General features: G+C 39.7%; 1 long non-coding RNA gene across 1 annotated transcript in view; it reads left to right on the forward strand.

Annotated features, from left to right (window-relative positions):
- Nucleotides 1–12,802, forward strand: part of LOC110743765 — a 52,835-nt gene that overhangs the window by 10,060 nt on the left and 29,973 nt on the right. The window contains exon 2 of the long non-coding RNA XR_002523308.2: nt 5,571–5,660. This is a non-coding gene — a long non-coding RNA (uncharacterized LOC110743765). The remainder of the gene's footprint in view (nt 1–5,570; nt 5,661–12,802) is intronic.

A 12,802-nucleotide genomic window follows, 5' to 3' on the forward strand; every position in this document is an offset into this window, starting at 1 on the left:
AAAGGTGTTGAGCTTTGTGTTAATATTGGTGAAAGGTAGAAACAGAGACTGCATCTGGGAAAAGCTGCCCTTAAATTTTCTGACTTTTTTTTGAGCAACAAATGAAATGAGCAGCTATCATGAGCTGGATGCTGTGCTATGAACTAAGAATGTAGTGATAACAGAAACATGGTTTATATTATCCAGAAACTCTCAGTCTAATGAGGAAGGAGGATGAGAAACCGTGGTCAATGATATGATGAGTGCATGCATGGTGTGCTATGGGAGCGCATGAGGTACCAGGAAAGACACTAGGACAAAGGGGGAACTCAGTGCTAATGAGCACATAATATACAATTAAACCATTTCATTGGAAAACATTAGTATTGCCTTGTGAGTTGACAATCCAAGATGAAGCAACTGAAATACAACCATTCTGAAGAGTAGCATTTGAATATTGTTCTTTCGGCCTCCTAGTTTCCCTATTTTTTTTTTTAACCCACCTTTTCTCACGGTATCTGTATTTTGTTTCCAGAGGAGCCTGTCCCTAGAGAGAAGTTCTGAAAAATACTATAGAACTGGTGAATTTTCAAAAGGGGCTTGAAAGGGAAGAGGTAATTAAACAGCAAGAAACAGACTCTCAGATGACAGGTTAGTTCTAAGTACAATGAAGCTGGCAGCCAAATTGACTTCGTAATGAGCTTGCTTCTTTACTATCCATTTTGAATAATAGAATTTGTATAAATCCAGACCTGAAACATTTTAGAATAAAGAAATGTATGTATTTGGGTGCCTTGTTTTTTATAGTACAGCACTGTTATTCAGTAAGAAAAGGGAGATGACATGACTAAACTTGAGACATTTTATAATTAACATAGAAAAATTAATGTATTCAAATGCAAAGTATTTTTATATATAGATTTGGAAAGATTATTTATTTCAGCATTTCTGAAATTGACTAAAACACTTTTGATATTTTCTTTAGAGACAGTTGGAATTTAAACCAAGAAACCAGTAACATGGCTTTATACTACTGAGAGGCAGGTGCTATAGTCAAAAGAATTGGAAAGACCTAGGTCCAGTCTTGGCTCTGCCCCTTGCTAACTGCATAACCTTGGAAAAGCTTAGCCTCTCGGTGTCTCAATTTCTTCATCTCTAAAATGGGAACGGTAATGCCACAATTGTCAGAATTTCCAGGGGTGATGAGATAATGCTAGTTTCTAGCAGCATGAGAGGTATAGGCATCTTAGCTGCTCAATATGCCTAGTCCCTAGTCACCCCACTTACTGTCAAGTTTTATTTTGAGCAAAAATACTTTTAAATGACTTATTAGTCTTAAATTTAAAGCTTTGCTCACATTGAGGATCTGCAAAGAATATGCTAGGAATTTGTCCTAATCATTTATTTTCTAGAAATACTCAAACTAATGTCCAAATCAATATGTATAAGGATTTTAGTCACAGTTTTGTTCATAAGAATGAAAAATCATAAAAACAACCTAGGGTTCATCAGTAGAAGACTTCTTAAATATATTATGGTGCATCTATATATTGAGTGACTATATAGTCATCTAAAAGAATACTATGTCTTTACCAACACAGAAAGATATCTATATTTAAGATAAGCATTGAGCTGTATGTCTCTTAAGGAAGTTGTGCAATGTGGTTCCATTCTGGCCTAAAAAATATGCGTAAACAGAGACATGTTTAAACCCTGAAAGGACATATCACACACTGTTAATTGTTTTTGGGGAGATGACTGTGAGATTTTTGTTTTTAAAATTGTATATTTGTGTAATAATAAATTGTTTACATGAGTATGTGCATTACCCGTGCAATTAAAAAAACAAGAGAAAAAGAATAGGAGAAAGACTACCTCTAGACTCTGAAGAGAATGCCAATAAAAGGGTATTATAAAATGTTTTAAGCAATATCTACATTCAGAAGTAGTTGCTTGGCCGGGCTCAGTGGCCAAGGCCAAGGTATGTTTACACCATACTATAGCTTATTAAGCTTGCAGTAGCATTACATCTAAAAAAAAGTACATACCTTAATTAAAAAATACTTTACTGTTAAAAAATGCTAATGATCATCTGAGCCTTCAGCAAGCTGTAATCTTTTTGCTGATGGAGGATCTTGCCTTGATGTTGATGGCTGCTGACTGATCAGGGTCGTGGTTGCTAAAGGTTGGGGTGGTTGTGGCACTTCCTTAAAATAAGACAACAATGAAGTTTGTTGCATCGATTGACTCTTCCTTTCACAAAGATTTCTCTTTAGCATGTGATACTGTTTGAGAGCATTTTCCCCCACAGTAGAACTTCTTTCAAAATTGGAGTCACTCCTCTAAAACCCTGCCATTGCTCTATCAATTAAGTTTATGGAATATTCTAAATTCTTTGTGGTAATTTCAGTAAGGTTCACAGCATCTTCACCAGGAATAGATTCCATTCCAAGAAACCACTTTATTTGCTCATCCATAAGAAGCAACCATTCATTTGTTCAAGTTTTATCATGGGATTGTATAGCTTCAGGCTCCCCTTCTAATTATAGTTCTCTTGCAATTTCCATGACATTTGCAGTGACTTCCTCCACTGAAATATTGAACCCCAGAAAAAAATCATCCATGAGAGTTGTAATCGACTTCTTCTAAACTGTCAACATTGATATTTTGACCTTCTCCCATGAATCATGAATGTTAATGGCATCTAAAATGGTGGATCCTATCCAGAAGGTTTTCAACTGACTTTGCCCAGATCCATCAGAGGAATAATTATCTATGGCAGTAATATCCCTATCTTAAATGATAAGACTTGAGGTCAAAATTACTGCTCAATCCATGGGCTGCAGAATGAATGTTGTGTTAGTAGGCATGAAAACAGCATTCATCTCCTTGTACATTTCCATCAGAGTTCTTGAATGACCAGGTACGATGTCAATGAGAAGTAATATTTTGAAGGAAATCACTTTTTTTCTGAGCAATAGGTCTCAAGAGTAGGCTTAAAACATTCAGTAAACCATACTGTAAATAGATGTGCTATCACCAAGGCTTTGTTGTTCCATTTATAGAGCGTAGGCAGAGTAGATTTAGCATAATTCTTAAGAGTTCTAAAATTTCCATAATGATAAAGAAACATCGGCTTTAACTTAAAGTCACCAGCTGCACTAGCCCCTCACAAGAGTGTCAGCCTGTCCTTTGAAGCTTGGAAGCCAGGCACTGACTTCTCTCTAGTGATAAAAATTCTAGATGGCATCTTATTCCTATATAAGTCTGTTTTGTCTACATGGAAAATATGTTGTTTAGTGTGGCCCCCTTCCTCAGTGATCCTAGCTAGATCTTCTGGATAACTTCCAATAGCTTCTCTGTCAGTTCTTGCTGCTTCACTTGTACTTTAATGTTATAGAGATGGCTTCTTTCTTTAAACCTCCTGAACTAACCTCCGCTAGCTTCCAACTTTCTTCTGCAGCTTCCTAACCTCTCTCCACCTTCATAGAATTAAAGAGAATTAGGGCCTTGCTGTTGATTAGGATTTGGTTTAAATGAATATTGTGACTGGTATGATCTTCTATCCAGACCACTGAAACATTCTCCATATCAGCAACAGGCTGTTTCACTTTCTTACCATTCATGCGTTCACTGGGGTAACACTTTTAATTTCCTTCAAGAACTTTTCCTTGCATTCACAGCTTGGCTGTTTGGTACAAGAGGCCTAGCTTTCAGCCTATCTCAGCTTTCAACATGTTTTCCTCATTAAGCTTAATCATTCCTAACTTCTAATTTAAAGTGAGAATACTTGAATACTAAGAGGCCATTGTAGGGGTTATTAGTCAGCCTAATTTCAATATTGTTGTGTCCCAGGGAATAGGGATGCCTGAGGAGAGGGAGAGAGATGGGGAAAGGCTGGTGGATGGAGCAGTCAGAATGCCATTTTATATGGACACGGTTCATGGTGCCCCAAAACAACTACAATAGTAACTAACATCAAAGATCACTGATCATAGATCACCATAACAGATATAATAATGGAAAAGTTTGACATATTAACAGAATTACCAAAATGGACACAGAGACTGGAAGTGAGCACATGCTACTAGAAAAATGGCACCAATAGACTTCCTGGATGCAGGGTTGCCACAATCTTCAATTTGTGAAAACCACAATATCTGTGACATGCAATAAAGTGAAGCACAATAAAAGGGGGTGTGCCTGTTGCACATGTTATACACATACCATCGTTATACCCTCAGGTAAGACACTGCCAATGTTGTGTGATTTAGAGGGCCTTGGGAAGGCTTCCCTGCCAATACCTCCCTTACTGGTTGTTTAGGATACCAGAAATTCCACCCTTAAGGAGTTTAATTTCTTCAGATTAAGAGATTTCTCAATATTAAAATGCTGCATTGAGGGCCCTTCTTGTGTGTTCCTGCAGCATGCTGTATATACATCTGATTTTTAATGAATTTTAATTGCTTTCTATTTTCCCAAGACTCAGCTCATCCCAGAAGGCAGGATACCCGATGCCTCTGTTCCCCAGCGCATTCCTCAAGGCCAGGCGCAGAGAGGGCTCTCAGTATGTGTTTGTCAGTTGAATAAATGCTCCTAGGAGACAGAACATAAAGATTAGACCTTGTATTTCTACTCAAACTATTGAGTAGAAAACTGTTGAATTGAGGAAATATATGTGAAGGCATTTTGTAGACTATCAACCACTCTACAAATGTATATTATTATCATCGGAATGCGAATTATTTTCTTAGATAATTTCCAAGGGATAGGTTTTGATGGGTAGAGGTATGATATTCTAAGTCTTCTCTACCTACTAATAATTTTTAAAAATCTCTGACCTGTTCTCCAGCTGCTTGCATGCTAAAAAGTTCAATTTCTTACAGGACAAAGGACGGCTGGGAAAAGAAATTAATGAGGAAATGTTTCACTTCTGTAAAAACAGGCATGAGTGAATGGGTCAGGATTATATGGGAACGAGGTATAGAAAAATACATAAAGCATGTCCTGAAAGCCTCAAATAGTACTTTTCATCTATTCCAGAGTCTTTGGTCAATGACACTTCTTTATATGAGATGGAGTTCTTTGGCGCAGGACTTTTGTCCTTGTGAAAAACATGGCTTCTCTCTCTAGGATGCAAAGAAAATGTTTTAAAATTGGAATTTTTGTCATTAGTTTCCCAGGAAACCATTTTGGTTCTGATGCTAATTTGTGTATCTGACTGTTTTGATTGAAATGAGGCCTCTTGCTCTAAGGGAGCAGAAGCAGAAGGAAAGGCTGCTTTGGGTTCCTGCCCACCAAGAGGGTGCCAGGATGAGAGTGCCAAGTCGTCTCTCAGTTCCACCCTATGCTTGGTGCCAGTTGGCACCAGGCTTCTCAATTGAGGTCACCAGAGTGTGGGGCCGGGAGTTGGAGAATCACTTTCTTTTTTTAGTTCTGACTCCAAGAGAGTAGAGGTTGGGCCCAGCAAACACTCACTGCCGTCTGAGTTAGATGGAGCCAGCAGACAGGCCTGAGCAAGATAAACAGTTCACATCTTGAAATGGTTCTAAGTTTCCTGCTTAAGAAATGTTCTTTATCTCCTCCCTTAGATGGAATGATGTCCCTAGAGGGTGTGGATACACCTCTACCAAGGCATCTACAAATGAACTGTATTTACATTTCTGTGGCTTTTTCTTTTGGTAAGTAGAACCTCACTGATGATGGCTTTGAAGGGTGTGGCTTTGCACGCCAAAGAATGTCGCATTCTCATCTAATGCCTTTAATGTTCCCGAAATAGGTTGTTTGTGCATTTCAGCTCCAACTGCCTGGTTGAGAAGTAGGTTTGTTAGCTGCTGACAGTCCTGCTGACTTTCTGTAGGCCGTGCATAGCTCACACGCAGGAGTCTCTCTGTCAGACCTGCTCTTGCATTTACATGCAGCACACAAAGGAGACCAAGGTTAACACAGTCTTGGTAAAAACCATTCAAGTGCCATGTAACCACCAAGTATGAACCCTGGACTAGACTACTGCTTACTTTATAGGCAAAAGCTCTCACAGATATCTCAATAGCATCCTCTCTAGTATAGAATCATGCTGTTTAGTGATTCCAATACGGTACTCACTAGCCACATGTGGCTACTGAGCATGTGAATTTGAAACGTGTTCAGTATGAAAGCATACTAGAATTCTGAAGACTTAGTAGGAAATGATAATGTAAAATATATCAATACTTTTTTGTATGAGTTGCATGTTGAAATAACAATATTTTGGATAGATTGGATTAAATAAAAACATAATTAGAATTAATTTCACTTGTTTCTTTTTCTCTTTTTAATGTGGTGGCCAGAAAATTTAAAATCACACACGTTTCGCATTATACTTCAATTAGACAGTACTGACCCACAGTGAGTATCATAATGCTCATTCATTCCCTCAGCCAGCATTTATTGAGTGACTAACATGCTAGAATAAAGACCCGGGCTGTGCTCTCAGAGGGCTGCCATTCCAGGAGAGAGGCAGGTATCTACAGGGGAATAGCCCAGGAGTGAGGTTAGGAACAGAATACCATGCAGAATAACAGGGTGAGCGCTATGGAAGCCCCAAGGAAAGGAAGACACTGGTGAAGAACATAATCATGGAAGGCTTCAAGGAGAAGCTGAGTTTTAAAACACACAGCAATTTTAGCAGTTAGAGGAAAAGAAGGGAGTAATGTGTGAAGAGGTGCCGATATGGGGACATGTTTGGCATGTTTCAACAAAACACAAGTAGTTCAGCTGGGCACAGCTTTTAGTACAAACAGGAGAGTGAATGGTGGAGATGAAGCCAAGAAGATAGGCTGAGATTTCAGTTTCTGAAGGGTACCCTGTGCCATGAAAAGGAGTTTGCACTTAGAATAAAAAGGAGTTAAGGTTGTCTAACTGTAATTTTTAAGTGCCATACGCCCAGAGACTTTGAGCCTGATGAGTTAGGACTTGGAATCAGCATTTTTGAAAAGCATACCAGATGCACACCCCATTTTGGAAAATGTTACAGCAGGTGAGAGGTGTTTAGTTCAGCAGTGACATGCTCATGCCTGCATTTATGAAAGATACTCTGAGAACACAAGGAAGATGTATGGGGAGTGGTCTCCCGAAGCTGTAGAGAGTGTCCGCTATTTCAGTTATCAAGGTGAAAAATGATGAAGGTCTGCCTTAGTCAGTTTGGGCTGCTATAACAAAAATACCACAGCCTGGGTGGCTTAAACAACAGAAATGTATGCCTCACAATTCTGAAGACTGGGAAGTCCAAAATCAAGGTGGTGGATGATTGTGGTGAGGGCCCTTTTCCTAACTTGCAGAGGGATACTTCTTTATGTGTCCTCACGTGGCAGGGAAACACACACACAAACACAAATGTACACACACACGGGGTGATATCTGTAGACATTATGATTATCAAGGGAGAATGCTACTGAAATTTAGTACTTAAGAGGCTGAGCTGCTGATATGTGTCCTACAATGCACAGGATAGCCTCCCTCCTCCAAGAAAGAGCTGTCTGGTCCAAAATGTCAATAGTATTGTTGTGGAGAAACCCTGCTTTAACCAAAGGAAGCTGTCTTGCCCAATGTCACACTCCCTCCCCAGGTCCAGTCCACATCTAGTGCAGTGGTACAAAAACATGGTCCCCTTGGCTCAGTTTGGGATAACTCAGAAGGGCCATCCCAGCACCAGCATTTTTTATGGGATTGGCTGATGTCTCTATTGCAACCACAGTGCAGTTCAGCTTCTCCCTCTGCCCAATCCTGCTTCCCTCACTTTCTTACAGGTGTTGTTTCAATAATATCTCCAATAAACACCCTGCAAGCAACTCTTCGTCTCACAGTCTATTTCCTGAAACCTGATCTAAGACAGATGGCACCAAGAATGGTCCTAGGATGCTGATCATAAAATAGAATTTTAAAAAAATTGTATTTCAATAGCGTTAGGGGTACACGTGGGTTTTTGTTACGTGGATAAATTGTATAGTGCTTAAGTCTGGGATTTTTAGTGCACCCATCATTGAAATAGTGTACACTGTACCCAATAGGTAGTTTTGCATCCCATAGCCCCCTCGCAACCTCCCTCTTTCTGAGTCTCCAATGTCTATTATATCACTCCATTTTAACTTTGGATACCCATAACTTAGCTCCCACTTATAAATGAAAACATGAGGTATTTGGTTTTTGATTCTTGAGTTACTTCACTTAGAATACTGGCCTCCAGTTTCATCCAAGTTGCTACAAAAGATATTATTTCATTCTTTTTATGGATGAGTAGTATTCAATTATATATAGATGACAGACAGAATAGATAGATAGACAGATAGATAACCACCTTTTCTTCATTTATCCATTGACGGGCCCTTATGTTGATTCTATATCTTTGCAACTGTAATTGTGCTATGATAAACTTATGCACACAGGTGTCTTTTTATACAGTGACTGACTTTCCTTTGGGTAGACACCCAGTAGTGGGATTGCTAAATCAAATGGCAGATCTACTTCTACTTCTTTGAGAAATTTATATATTGTTTTCCATAGAGGTTGTACTAATTTACATTCTTACCAGTAGTGTATAAGTGTTCCCTTTTTATCGCACCCATGCCAACATCAATTGTTTTCTGACTTTTTAATAATCGCCATTCTGACTGGGGTAAGGTGGTATCTCATTGTGGTTTCAATTTACATTCGTCTGATGATTAGTGATGTTGAGCATTTTGTCATATGTTTGTTAGCCATTTGTATATATCTTCCTTTGAGAAATGTCTATTCATGTCATTAGCCCACTTTTTGATGGGATTTTTTCTTTTCTTTTTTTTTGTTTTTTTTGCTGATTTGTTTGAGTTCCTTGTAGATTCTGGATATGAGTTCTTTGTTGGATGCATAATTTGCAAATATTTTTCCCATTATGTAGGTTTTCTGTTTAGTTTGGTGATTACCTCTTTTGCTGTGCGGAAGCTTTTTAGTTTAATTAGGTATCATTTATTTATTTTTGTTTTTGTTGCATTTGCTTTTGGAGTCTTGGTCATAAATTATTCGCCTAGGCCAATGCCAGAAGCCAATGCCAGAAGAGATTTTTCTAGGTTTTCTTCTAAAATTTTTATGTTTCAGGTCTTATATTTAAGTCTTTAGTCCACCTTTAGTTAATTTTTGTATATGGTAAGAGACAGGAATCTAGTTTCATTCTTCTACATGTGGCTATCCAATTTTCCCAGCACCATTTGTTGAATAGGGTGTCCTTTCCCCAACTTACGTTTTTGTATGCTTTGTCAAAGATAAGTTAGTTATAAGTATTTGTCTTTATTTGTGGATCCTCTATTCTGTTCCATTGGCCTAGGTATCTCCTTTTATACCAGTACCATGCTGCTTTGTTTCCTACAGCCTTGCAGTATAATTTGAAGTCAAGTAGTATGATGCCCCCAGAATTTTTTTTTCTTAGGATTGCTCTGGCTATTCAGATTCTTTTTGGTTGCCTGTGAATTTTAGGATTTTTTTTCTAATTATGTGAAAAATTATGTTGGCATTTGATAGGATTTGCATTGAATCTGGAGATTGCTTTGGGCAGTATGGTCATTTTCACAATATTGATTATTTCGATTCATGAGAATGGGATGTATTTCTATTTGTTTGTGTCATCTATGATTTCTTTCAGCAGTGTTTTGTAGTTCTCTTTGTAGAGATCTTTCACTTCCTTGGTTAATTATATTCCTAGGTATTTTATTTTATTTTATTTTTTGAAGCTGTTGTAGAAGGGATTGAGTTGACTTGATAATCAGCTTGGTCATTGTTGGTGTATAGCAGTGTTACTCATTTATGTACATTGATTTTGTAACCTGAGACTTTACTGAATTCATGTATCAGATGCAGGAGTCTTCTAGGGGAGTCTTTAGGGTTTTCTAGGTATAAGATCATATCATTGGCAAACAGCGATAGTTTGACTTCCTATCTTCCAGTTTGGATGCTCTTTCTTTCTTTCTCTTGCCTGATTGCTCTGGCTAGGACTTCCTGTACAATAGAATTTTGAGGCTTCCAATTGGCTGCGTGATTCACTGTCCAACTGGTAATAAGGACACCATACCTTGTAGTAAGTGACGTACTGGTAGGCCCTGGCATGCTGTATCCATGCAATTCTTAGAACTTTTACAGGTAGTGAGTAAGAACTTTCACAGGTAGCGGAAGGGGATGTACTGACCGGTACAAAATCTTAGGTGTTTGAGAGGTACAGGAACAGTACTACTTATAGTACTTTTTTGGAAACCAGTTGATTGGTGCTGGGTATTATCAATATATTTAAGAAAGACAATGAAAAACAGAGGATAATTAATCACCAACTAAAGGCAAAGTGTAAAAGTCAGAAGGTCTCCTTGGCCATATATAGTTTCTCATTTCCTACAGCTGGAGGGCAGACAATGCTGAGGATCAGGACCAGGACCCAGTTTTAAGGGTGGAAAAGTCCCTGAGAAGGTTAACTTCTGAACCCCACCAAGTCTCCTACACCAAGATTGATTGAGGAGTGGGATCTTGGAACTTCCTGGGCCATTGTTCTCAAGAACATTAAAAACAGATCAGCCTAAACCATGTAGGCCTGCAGGAGACCACTCCTCCCCACTAATGGCCAGTGCACCCTCACCCCTCACTGAAGATGACGCAGGCCTCTGCTTGCCAGATCACACAAATCCTGCTCAGGGTCTACCCTCACCTTCCCTCCTGACCACCAGGCCAATAACTAGGATCAAGTCACAACATAACCCAACCGAGGAAGTGCTGGGCCAATAAGAAAGGAAAGCCTATATACTAAGAATCTTTGCAATCTAAACAAAATGTACTTGCAGAAGCCAGGACAGTATTATAAGATTGGATCCTGAAGACTCTGGATAAAGAAGAGTGGAATGTAAAGTTGTATGAAGGAGAATGTATCAGTATGGGAACACTCACCTGGGACACAGGATTTAATTTCTGACAAGGACCTCACTAGTATGCTGTGGGAATCTGGGAAAAAGCAATTGCCCACATTAAATGAGAAGTCCATGACAGTTGGTGGAGGATAGGTTCAAAAAGCACAGAGAAAGGGACATGTCACAGCAGACATACTCCAAAGGGCCAGAAATAAGCACCAATAGACAATGTGTTATGGGATGGCCTGGAGGGCGCTCTGTTTGCCAAAGTGATAAGGAACATGCTGGTGAGAGGGAAGGCTAGCATTGCTGAGACTCTCAGAGATTATGGCTGTCTTCTGTAGGCCATGGCTCATGGTAGGAAATTTATTACAAAACTGGTAATGGTAGAATGGGGCTAATAATATCCCAAAGGTGCAGAGGCTAGGTGGCAGCACTTAGCTGTCAAAAGCAAGGTGAACACAGTTCTTATAATGAACAGTTATGTTAGAGTGGCAACCAGGGTGGTCAGAGAATTAAGGAGACAGTTGCCCGACAGATGAGCAGCTGACGAATATATTACTTAACTTATACACTCAGCAGAAATCAAGGATGAATGACCAAGAAGCTCAGGGTAACCACCCGAATAAAAAAAAACAACCATGATCCCCTGTCTAGTTTCTGGACCTGAGCCAGTTCTCAGACTTTGAAGTCCATTTGTTAAATAAGGGGCTACGACACTGCAGCATCACAGCTGGTACATACAGTAATGACTCCCCTAGTCCTTCCCCAAAGGGACTTAAGACCATATATCAATACTAAGGGAGTTGCAGAGCAGATATGGGGAATACCTAGACATTCTGATGACAGTTAGACATGGGGTTTGAGCTGACACTGAAAACTGAGATCTGAAATATTTGAATAACCCTTTTGTTACTGGGGAATGTGTTGGGACTAGATAAGAAATGGGGTCCTGACTAGCTCACTGTAGGACCACTGAGACTGACCTAGCTAGTGTTCATTTTGCCAGTCTTTGTTTTCATTTGTTTGTTTGTTTTGTTTTGGAAACAGGGTCTTGCTGTCACCCAGGCTGCAATGCAGTGGTGCAATCTCAGCTCACTGCAACCTCTGCCTCCCGGGCTCAAGCGATTCTTGTGCCTCAGCCTCCCAAGTAGCTGGGACTACAGGTGTATGTCAGCACACCTGGCTAATTTTTTGTATTTTTAGTAAAGACAGGGTTCACCATGTTGGCCAGGCTGGTCTCGAACTCCTGACCTCAAGTGATCTGCCTGCCTTGGCCTCCCAAAGTTCTGGGATTACAGGCATGAGCCACTGCACCTAGCCTGCAAGTCTTTGAATGCTCATTTGTAGTGAACATATTTGGTAGTTAGAACTCTGACTGTGGTTCATTCTTCTGTGGAGTAAGAGCTATTATAGGTGGGAAGGCCAAGTGGAAGCCTTTAAATCTGTTTCCACACTTGCCAACTAATCAACAGCATTATCATATCCTGGAGAGAATGACATAAAGGATGCAGGGGCAGTGGTGTATTTTTGAATTCCCCTGCCCAGTTTTGGCAGCAAAAGGACACATGCAGCAGCGATGTGGCAGAGAAGTGCATGGTGACCAGGGGCTCATCCCCCACAGTGTTGAGAGTCTAGATTATCCCACCAACTAAGCTCCCTAGACCAGCAGAGGTGCTAGCCAAGGGTGAAAGGAATCTAGAATGGGTAATAGAGGAGGAAGACAAAGAGTATCAGATATGATCTTTGAGACCAGCTGCTGCAGCAGCAGGAAATGCCATTTTTTTCCTATTTTCATTCTGTAAGTGTACCCAAGAAGCAACACCAACCAGAACCCTGGAGAAGCTGTTTCCACGTAAAGTAAACTTACTGTAAGAAGCAAGTAAATCCAAGAAGCATACAGGTTGGACTATTGGGGATGCTATAGT

This window comes from Papio anubis, chromosome 7 (genome assembly GCF_008728515.1).
Source record: "Papio anubis isolate 15944 chromosome 7, Panubis1.0, whole genome shotgun sequence".
NCBI classification, from domain to species: domain Eukaryota; kingdom Metazoa; phylum Chordata; class Mammalia; order Primates; family Cercopithecidae; genus Papio; species Papio anubis.